Raw genomic sequence first — 10,854 nt, forward strand, 5'->3', positions numbered from 1 at the left:
GTATCATCTCCTTCCATGGCTTCACTGCTGTGAAAACACAAATATTACTAAGTTCCAAATGCTTTTCTGTAGTGTAAACATCCAAACAAAAGCAAGTCCAGAAGATCTGATGGCCCAATGCTGTGTCACAGTCTTAGTGATCAAATAGAAATTATTTCAGCATTTAGTTATTGATTGATTTAAACAAGGACAAGTCTATGAAGAGAAAAGGGCAATAAGAAAAAAGAAGACTTCACATATCACAGCCAAGGGAATTACTTTGGAAGGCTCAACTTCAAGTCTGACATACTTAAAGGCTCCCTACAACATGCATTCAAACCAAATCCAGGATAGCACATAGGTCCATGTCAAACAATAAGCATATGAGTACTAGGATAAAACTACATCCATGGTTAAAATGAAGCCTATTCTTAGAGTCCTCTCTTTAGACTGAGGTCTCAAGTAATAGCTGTGTCAATGAACCCCCTCACTCTACTAGCACAGTTAAATGAAGCACTATTATGTTCACTAGCAGAAGGAAAAAACATTGTAAAAACTGATGCCCATGCAGGGCAGAGGATATTAACAACCCCAGGTTCACATCAAATCATTAGGAATGAACAAGAACAAAATGTTTCCTATGGGTTGCTGCATCTAATTCATAGAAATACAGAGCTACAAGGAGCTTCCTGGGCCATCAAGTCCAGTCCCCTGCATTCGCAAGCAGCCATTTACTGAAGGAATCTCCACAAATTACCACTTCCAAATGACCCAAAACTACAAGCCATTATATCTGTATTATCGACTTTTCAAGTAGGGCTGCCAGCTGTGCACCCTGTTCAGGAAGAGAGATCAGACAGCTCTGCTCCATCATGACTGGGCCTTTAGTTGACTCAGCAGGCACTGTCAATTGCTCCAGCCTTGGTAAGAGAGCAGGGCAGCTTCGCTCTGGCACAATTGGCCCTCAGATGGCAGGAATGCAGGAGGAACTGAAGTGGGGGAGGAAAGAGTAACCACAGCACTACACCTCCCTAGATGGGAAAGACTGAAGTGACAATCCTCATATCCAGGTGGTACCAACATTAGCTGACTTACAACTTGGAGATGAGCTATAATTAGACCCAAAAGACATTATCACAATGGAAAAAGCTATTCAGTAGATTCAGTAAAGTCCCAAGGAATCTCCAGTATTCCCTGAAGACTAATTATTCCATCACAAGAAGCCTCAAATTACAGCTCTCGGTCTTGGACTAATGGGAACATACACAAACACCTTGGGGGCTCCATCACCTCTTCTTTATTCATTGCTGCTAAGAAGAATCAAGCACTTCTCTTTCTCCTTTTCATACCCCTGGAGCAGCAAACCTAATGGCAAAAGGCATTGGTGAACAGACACAGGGAATTTAGGAGACAGAAGAACCTGAGTACTCCTAAAAGAGTGAAGAGCGATGCTTTTAAATGAAGGTTGAATCAGCAATTACAATTAAAACTTAGGAGCTCTGATTTAATTTTCTCCTGTGTGGCCTTGGGAAAATGACTTATGGCATGTATATGCTGTGTAGTGCTTATGCAGATAAACCCAAGTCAGTTCTAAACAATACCCTTTGCAGCAAGGTAAATTAGCTAATGTGGAATTCCATGCTCCCACAGCTAGCCTTTTGCCAATATCTAAGCTAGTTTGTTTGCAGCTAGCTTGGATATCTTTGCACTGTGCTGAACTTTACAGTATAGATCAGTGCTTCTCAATTGGGTTGCAACAAGACTCTTTAAGGATTCTGTGACACCAGAGCCACTGCCACTACAGCCAAGTGAAAATGCCCCACACACAGGGTAACAACGCGTCCTAGTTTGGCTGGGATAGTCCCAGATTTCATAAGCTGTCCCCGTGTCCCAGCCGGTTGGTGAAAACTGAAACAAGAGTCCTAGGATCAGTGCCATAGGTGGACTTGTATTTTGGCATGTGCCCTCTCCACCCAAATCAGCAGTGCTGCTGCAGACAGAGGTAGGCTGGCAGAGGCATGAGGCACAGTAAGAGAATCATAATCATAGAATCACAGGGCTGGAAGGGACCCCGAAGAATCATCGGGTCCAGCAAGGAGGCAGAGTGGCATGGCATGCTAGGCAGGCAGACACCTGCATGTGCCTGGCCCGGCTCCTCCTGTACAGCAGCTAGAGGTAGGGGGCAAACTGGGCTGGGTTGGGCACTGTTCCAGTACACCCACTTTGCTCCCACACAGCAGCAGCAGTACCTGCCTGGTGCACCATGCCGCTCTGCCTTCACTTGAAACACCGTGTTCCAGATTTCCTCAAAAATCATATGGTCACCATACCCATGCACCTCCATTTCTAGCAGCTGCTACAGAACCAGGCACTCCTGCCTGCATTAGATTTATCAGAGAAACTCAATACAAACAGAAGTACTCCCCCCCCGCTTCCTGGTCCAGCTCTGCACACACCTTCTGGACCCCTCTCCTCTAGCTGTAGGTTTACTGTGGATCTGGAATGAGTTCCCTGTACCCATGCACTAAATGAGGTGTCAGCCTTGTCCTGCAGTGGTGATCAGACTTTTTTGCTCGCATACTGGGAACTGTCAAAGGCAGTTGCTATGTCCAGATGCTGGGCTGCCCCCTATTTGTGGTTTGGGATGCTTCCTTTGAAGTGGTATCAGCTTCTCCATCTCATTTCAGATCTCAGGGCTGTTGTTGTCAATTCTTTTTAGTTTCCCCATTCTTTTATTGTATCTGTGACAACAAATGGACCTAGGATAAGGTTCTAAACATGCTGTGAAAGTGTATGATGGTCAAACACATGATGTATCAGGCACAAATAAAAAGTTGCATCCAGGCTCCTGTACCACTGCTGCCACCAGTTCGCACCATCCCACACAAGGTACACGCTGGGCTGGAGCTGGATAAAGTTCTGACAGGAGAGGGCACTCCTGCCTGCATTGGGTGTATTAGATAAAGTAGGTAAACTGAGGCAATACAACAGTGGTCTTTAACTGTGGGGTCACAGATTCAAAGAAGTTGTGGAGGGGTACCTTGAGTCTAAAAAGGTTGAGAAACACTGATGTGGACATATCCTTAAGCTTTCTGTATTTCTGTACCTAGCTTCTAAAATGGAAATAAAATAACATTTCCTTTCTCCTTCACTTCGTCTGTAATCCAGAGCACTGGCCTGGAACACACAAGACCTAGGTTTATGTCTTTGCTCTACCACAGACGTCCTATGTGACCCAGCACATGTCACTTAGGGCCAAATTTTATTCTACCTATTAGACATGTAAGTAGACTTAGGCGCCTAAATATGATTCTATTCCACCCTGCTTGAGTCCCTGAAAAACAGTTAATGCAAAAGGTGGGTAGGTCCTCCTCTTCCTAACTGCTTTTCAGACTCAATTTTAAATGCAAGATCATTGTGTTATAAAAACAAATGGATTTTCAAGACTTGAATAGGATGGACTAGAATTGTACTTAGATACCTAACAGGTGGAAGAGAATCTCTTTCTTAGTCCCTCTGTGACTCATTTCCCTTCTATTCAGAATGAAAAAAGAAGTACTTCCACACCTCACAGGGATACTTTGAGGATAAATTCGTCAAAAACTATGAGAAACAAGAGCAAGAAAGGTCAGTTAAGTAACTTAGATGTACGTCTTTCTGGAAGAAAATCCATCCAATACCTGTACCTTTCACACAGAACAAACATTGAATCAAGCTTTGCAGAATGCTGCTGAACCTGTCCTTCTGTTACACCTGCTAATGAACTGAGTGATGATATTGGCTCTAACAGTGTAGCAGATCAGTTTCCTTGCCCCAATGAGACAGGCAGGCAAGGTCACTTCACACACAATTTTTTTTTCCATTAAACAAAGTGTGAAAGCAGTAAGTATTAAAAGATGTTTTCTCCTTCACTGCTTTCTCCTCAAGATACTAGTTTGTTAGGATAGTAAAGACAAGGGAAAAAGCTTCCTTTAAATATCAGCATCCTCCTTCCGCACTGCTTGTGTTACATATATCTATTATGTTTACAATGCTAATATTTGTATTTCTATCCTGCTAAAAAGCCACTTTTAGGCCTCAGTTGTCCTTAGGTCTGGGCCCATGTTAGAGCTCCGCTCAATCAGATAGACTACTTGCAGGACAAAGTTAAGTATGTTAAATAAGTTTTTTGTGGAATCAAGGCCTCCATTTGGGGTTCTGACTTTGAAAGTCCTTGGCCCTAATTTTTGGAACTGCTGAGCACCCATAGTTTCATTTGAAGTCAGCACTTCCAGATACTTAGGACCTTTAAAAATTAGGCCTAAGGTATTTCAAGACGCATAAGCCAAAACCTAAGAATCTGGGCCTTCAGCTTTCTCAAGTGTACAGAAAGGATGCACTATTTCACTGGCACTGTACCTGTGAAGAGATCACCAACCATGCCCTGGGGAAGTGTCCAGAGGCAAACTGGTCATCAACGTTTGTGGTCAACCTTTGTCATACAGTCTTCCCTTCTGAGAAATCTGTACGTTTCATCTTGCTGGAATGAAATAAACAGGCTGATTAGATATTCTGCATCAGCTGACCATGCTACCAAATCAGTATGACCTTTCAAACTAGGTATGTTACTTCAAGTAAACAGTTGACACATACGTCACTGTTTATCAAGCATGGGATAGGGGAGGTTCTTTTTTAGGAAACAGAAGTAGCACATTATTACACAGTGTCCTTGAATCTTTTTTACAGTGATGAAGGCCTCATGGATAAGATGGCATGCTTTCCTGTAAAAGCTCTTATCTGCATTACTAACTGCAAAGTGTGCTCTCATTTATTCCAAAATGTTGAAGCAGATGCCATCCTTTCCTAGCTCTACATGCTCTTGTGAAACAACCTACACCCTTGTGAGAATATGGCTTTCCCATACGATACCTACTTAATTATGGTCTGATGCAGCCATGTTAAAACTAACAGGGTGTAATAACAGCTGTCCATGCTGAGGCAAAACTTTTCCAGGAAATATATTCTAGGGAGACAGTATTAAAGTCACTGTGTTATTTTAGGCAAGTCACTAGTAATCATTTTCAGAACTGACCACTTACTTACTGTGTCTCAGGTTTTGGCATATGCAGCTTGAAATACCATAGGTCTCATTTTTAAAGGTCCTGAGCATCTGGAGGTGCTGATTTCAAATGAAACTATGGGCACTTGGGAATTCCAAAAATCAGGGCCAAGGACTTTTAAAGTCAGGACCCCAAAACAGATAATCCAAACATGCTTTTGAAAATTCTGGCCTTCACTTCTTTGAGATTCAAACTTCTTCTAAAAAAAGGGGGAACAAAAGGCCTGGCCCGTTTTTGCAAAGCCCCTTCAGATCTTCCAACGTGAGATGCTATGCAAGACATATATTATTATTCACCTGGGGATGCAGACCAATTGGAGATGAAACTTTTTTAACCTAAGACCACCCCAGGTACGATGAAACACTGACTAAAACAAATTCTCCATCTATTGTTGCTACGCATAATTTGCAAACACCCCAAAAAACATGAAAAGCAAACAAAAACAGCCTTTTCAGGCAGGACTGATGATGTTGAATTGCTCGGCTTGAAATGCTGTTTAGGAGTCAGATGGTTGAACACATGCTTCATCTCCTATAAGTATGGACCTACTGAATTCATGGCAAATATGGGGTGTGCTGCAGCTCCTTTAATTTTCCAGGTTCCCCCGTGTGTCCCTCCACCCTCACTGGCGGAGGAGCCACACTTGCAGTTCACTTTTTGATCAGTGGGAAGGCAAGAGCAGCAATTTTAAATATAGCACTGTTTTTGCCTCCCACTGACGATTGGCTAAGGGGCCCCAGCAGGAGGGGAGGCAAAAAACATGTCATGCTTAAAAACTGTGGTTTTCACTTCCCTGCTGATCAGGAAGAAGTGGTGGAGCCCCTCTGCCAATCAACGGCAGGGTAGAGGGGCAGGTGGGAGAACATGAAAGATTAGAGAACCTGCCATGCACCCCACTTCTGCTGTGAATTTGGTAGATCCCTACCTATAAGGCACATCAAGCTGGTGATCTAAATACTGGCCCGTACCCCTTCCACATGTTTAAATACTCCACATCACAAGCAAGATGGTGGTGATGATGATGATTTATATGATTCAAAGAGGAGGAAGGGTGATATGCTTTCAGTAACTGGCAGGGCACTGGAGAGGAATGAAAGACAGCTGATTGCAAAAAAGTTTTGAGGTGGGGGAGATTAGACATGAATGATGAAGTGCAACACAGTAATTTCACCTTGGGGATGGGCAGGAAGGGGTAGATAGCACAACCATTAAAGAGGAAAAAGCCCCATGACTTGAAAACAGAGTAGTTGGAAAGGAAGGAAGAGTTGAAGTTACCAATCACAATACAGGGTTGAGGCAGAGAAAAGAGTTTGGAAAAGATTCTGGACTTGTTTTCCAGTAGGTCAAGTTTGAGATGTTGGTAAACCACCCACAATGAAACAGTAAGCCACACAACACTGAACCAGAGGAGAACTCAATGGTTAATTTGAGACTCATTAGAATGAAAGCAGTTAAAAGCAAGTGGATGAAGTTATCTAAGAACAGTGAAATAGATACCCACAGAAAATTCCACCAAAGAAGAATGCGTTAGCACATTTTTAGGATGGGAATAGGAAAGTTAACATGGAAATTCTTGAAAAATAGTAATGCTTCATGGGAGCCAAGAGTGGAAACAGAGACACACAAAATATAAGTTACACAAATGACACCTCAAACTCTATTGTTTGCATCTGGATCTTTCTTTCAAAATACTCCCCTTTTATGATTCTGCCTTGCTACTCTTAAATTGATTTAAAAAAACAAAACAGAACTCTATGTCACATTTCATACAGACATTACCAATCAGCATGCAAACAGCAACAAGTTAAATCCAAAAGACAGGCATAAAGATTTTAAGCATGCAATGTCATATTATGGGTAGGAACATTGGCATTTGATGCACTGTTTTTATACACCAGAATATCCACAAGACACAGTACTGTATGTAAAACTGTGCTTGGTGCAATAATACTATGCAAAGCTCAAGTAGTTAATATAACAACCAATTATAAACCCCATTGCACTTCCTCAGCACAATTCCCCACTCTGTTACCCTTGCTCAGCACACAATTACTATCATATCAACCCTGGCACACATGTCAGAACATGTCAAACCACACATAGCAGAACATGGCACACAAGGCCATTTTCCTCAGCCTGCCATAGCCCGGGCTGCTCACAGCAGGCGGTCAAGAGGCTGCAAACCCTGCTGCAAGCAGCCCAGGTTCCATGACAGGCAGCAGCTGCCCAGAGCCTGGGCCAGCTGTGGCAGTCAGCTGGGAGGCTGCAAACAGCTACACTGGGATCCAGAACCCTGGCACACAGCAGGGAAGGGGCTGCGGCAGCGTAACCCCAGCTCTGCCACCACCATCTGCCTGGAGGCACACACACACCCACTGCCAGCAATGAGGATTTGGTCCCTCATGGCTCTCCCACCATCTGGCCCTGGCATGCCAAGTCAAGGCACGGGTTAAGACTCAGATGTTTTTGGCACTCCAGCCAAAAACACTACTGACCCCTGGACTAGAGAATATTTTTCTGCCTCTGGACTCTTCTACCCAAGAGGTTTTACTTTCCCAGCTGTGCACACACCCATGAGGTACATCACATCCACACAGCACCAACATTTCTCCCTGCCTCTCCACAGCACATGCGCTAGAAGGAAATATTCTGTAAATATCATGCTTGTGTTAGCCTCTGCAATTATTACTTATTAAATCTAGTCCAAAAATGTAAACTTTTTTTTGTAAATTTTGTGCAGAAATGTCCCTTTTTGGTGGTGTTGGGGGGGGGGGAATTGGAATGCAAGGCCCAGATCTGCCTTTTATCCTTCTTCCAGCACCGCGGGACAACGAGCAGCTTTATTTTAATGGATGATTTCACCATTATGTTCTTTTAATGTTAAGTTCTCAAATGTTCGCAACAAAAGCATAACAGAGGAGAGTGAAAGTCAACGCTGGACATCAAAGGGGAGCAAAACATCCACAAGTCAAACAGAGCATTCAAAGCCCCTTCAGCTTTGTATAAAGCAGCACTCACCCTTGGATCCAGACTCACACTGGTACTTAAAAACCTGCTGGAGGGAGTGGGGAGAGCAGCAAGAGAAGGATAAATCACAGAAATCATAAAAAATGAAGGTTGGAAAGGACCCCAGGAAGGCAGCTAGTCAAGCCCCAGGGCTCCTTCCCTGAACACTCAGGAGTCCTGAGACTCTTGCAGCTACCCATCCCCCTTGAAGGATGTGGTGCAGGGGGTCTCATCCCTAAGGTGACTGTGTGCTAAGGGTCAGGCAGGAAGGTTTTGTTGAGGACAACGGCACAGGGGTGGTCTGCTCTCCCCAGTCCACAGCACCTGCCTCCTTTTTGAGCAGGGCAGTGTGGGGGAAGCATGTAGGACCAGGTAAAGGAGCAACGCTAACAGGTAAGACTGTGGGTGAAGGGAAAAGTCCCATCACATGGCCCGTACCCCCGTAGTCTACACTGCCAACCCCTCCCTGCCACGTGGAGCCCACATACCCGGTGTCAGTCTCATCTCCCAGCAGCCCCTCCCAAGTAGACTCATTATAGGGTGTGTTGCCGCTCTCCGAGGACCCGGCTCACTCCCTACGATCTTCCACTGCTAGGCGCACATTAACACGCCCCCTCCCCCCCCAACGCATGCACTTATATCCTCGCCCCAAAGCTCCCCCACGTGACCTTCTCCCTCCCCCCCCCGAGACACCAGTGACATCACTGTGCTGCTAGATGACATCACAAAGGCAGCTCCCCCCACTTGACGCTACTCACACGAGGAGAGCGGCGGGGACTGCGAGTGAGTCACGGGCCGGGCAGACGCCATCTTTGTCAAGGGCAAGCCAGTCAAGCGAGAACCACCTAGGGGGGCGGAGGAGGACATCTCTGCTAAGGGTGGGAGTGGCGCCGGGGGCCGCCATCTTTGTTGTGGGCACGGGCTGCGCGCGCTGCGAAGCAATCGGCAGCCCCCAGGACTGGGTGGCTGGCGTGTAAGCAAGCAGGACGGCCGCGCACGCTCACACACACACTGGCGCGGATGTCCATACGCAGACGCACACTCCCAGGCAGAGTCTCCCATCGTCGCACGCGTATCCAGTCGTACGCACGCTCTCACTTCCCGCCTGCCTGCTCACAGCCCTGCTCCTGCAGGGAGGGCCCCTCTGTGCTGTTGCAGTCTGTCCCGGCCACTGAAATCAACTCTGAGCTCTCCACGGAAGTAAATATATTTTGCATGTGCCTGCATCCATATGGCAGGCAAGGGTCTTTGGGTCAGTCTGATCTTTTACTAGACCAACTCAAACAGTTGGAAAAAAACTTTGCAAGCTTGCAAGTATAAAGACCCTTCATCTGGCTGAAGAAGCATCTGCGGTTGGTCTGTGCTCTTTCTGGATGCTTCAGCTGGACAAAGGGTATTTATACCCACAAGTTTGCAAAGAAGAATTTTTCCAGCTATTTGAGTTGGTTGAATAAAAGATTGCGGATTGACCCAAAAAACCTTGTCTGTGTGTGTCCTTAGACCAGGGGCTGGCAATTATTTCAGGCGGAGGGCGGCTTACCCAGTTGTGGCAAGCCGTGCAGGGCTGCACTGGTAGCCCTGCCCCTTGACAAGTGCCCCAGCCTCTGGTCACCATCTTGGGACCAATGTCTTGGAACCAATGTCCCAGGGCCAGCACCGGTGGGGCCCAGAGCAGGCTGGCAGGGGTCTGTGGAGCCGGGCTGGGCTGCACCACCAGGGAGAGGGGGGAGCTGGCTCAGCTCCATAGGGCCCCTGCTGGCCAGGACCCCTGTACTCCAGCTGCCCTGCTCTGGGCCTCACTGGCGCTGGCCCTGAGACACCCATGCAGATCCTGTGCTCCTGCACCCGCTCATTCCCAGTGCCCCCCAGCACAGGTGAGGGCCAGCGCACAGCCCCAATCCCCTGCTCCCCAGCAGGGAAGGAGCTGGTGTGGAGCATGGCGAAAATGGCCTCTCACCCGCCCCATGGCTTGTGTTCCCTGCTGCAGCCGCTTGCAGCCTGCGTGGGGCTGTCCTGAGCCACTTCCTGCCACCCGCGCTCAGCACCAGCTTGTAACCTGCCCCTGCTGCCAGCCCCGAACCAGCTCCGGGCTTACCTGTTGGGGCTGCACCATGGCGGCAGCAGCTGTGGCCCCCCACACTTGCCGTGCTGGGCAGCGTTTGCTGCTTCTGCCTGCCTGGAGCTCGCACCGTGGTAGGCTGCAGTGAGGCTGCCACTGCCATCTCTGTGCTGCCCAGCACACAAACTCTGGGAGGGGAACAGGAGCAAACACTGCCTGGCACAGCAAGCAGGAGGGCCACTTTCTTCTGCCCCGCTCAGCTGCTGCCACTGCTGTGCAACCCCGACAGGTGAGCCCACAACAGGCGCTGGGTCGGGTTACAAGCTGGTGCTGAGTGTGGGGGAAAAACGGCCCCTTGCCCACCCCATGGCTGCCATCCTGCGATGCAGCCACTTGCAGCCCATGTGGAGCTGCCTGTGCCTGCTCAGGAAAGCCCCACGTGGGCTGCAAGCGACTGCAGCAGGGAGCATGACAGGCTGTGTTCAACTTTGCCAGCTAAGGGAGTAAGTCCCAAGGTCACATTGTAGAAAGCTATCACAGAGCCAGACCTTATGGGATACAGAGGCTGTCTGAGGACAGGGAATGGGCTAGAAGCCAGTTGGCTCCTGGCAGAGACACTGCCATTAGCATCCAGGCAAACAGCTGGTCAGAAAAATGGAAACCAGCCTGCTGGAGGAGAGCCCTACCAGAAAAGCTTGGCTTAGCCCCCGC

At 47.4% G+C, this 10,854-nt stretch overlaps 1 long non-coding RNA gene across 2 annotated transcripts; it reads right to left on the reverse strand.

Annotated features, from left to right (window-relative positions):
* Positions 1–7: 7 nt before the first annotated feature.
* Positions 8–8,914, reverse strand: LOC149873830 (uncharacterized). Of its 2 annotated transcripts, none has more exons than XR_016442954.1 (3): positions 8,843–8,914; positions 4,378–4,498; positions 8–27 (listed from the first exon to the last, which is right to left on the reverse strand). It is a non-coding gene; the product is annotated as an uncharacterized LOC149873830 (long non-coding RNA). The 2 variants fall into 2 exon arrangements; XR_016442955.1 differs by having other exon boundaries at positions 9–24.
* Positions 8,915–10,854: the final 1,940 nt, after the last annotated feature.

This window comes from Crocodylus siamensis, chromosome 1, assembly GCF_052110815.1.
Source record: "Crocodylus siamensis isolate JL-2025a chromosome 1, ASM5211081v1, whole genome shotgun sequence".
Lineage (NCBI taxonomy): Eukaryota > Metazoa > Chordata > Crocodylia > Crocodylidae > Crocodylus > Crocodylus siamensis.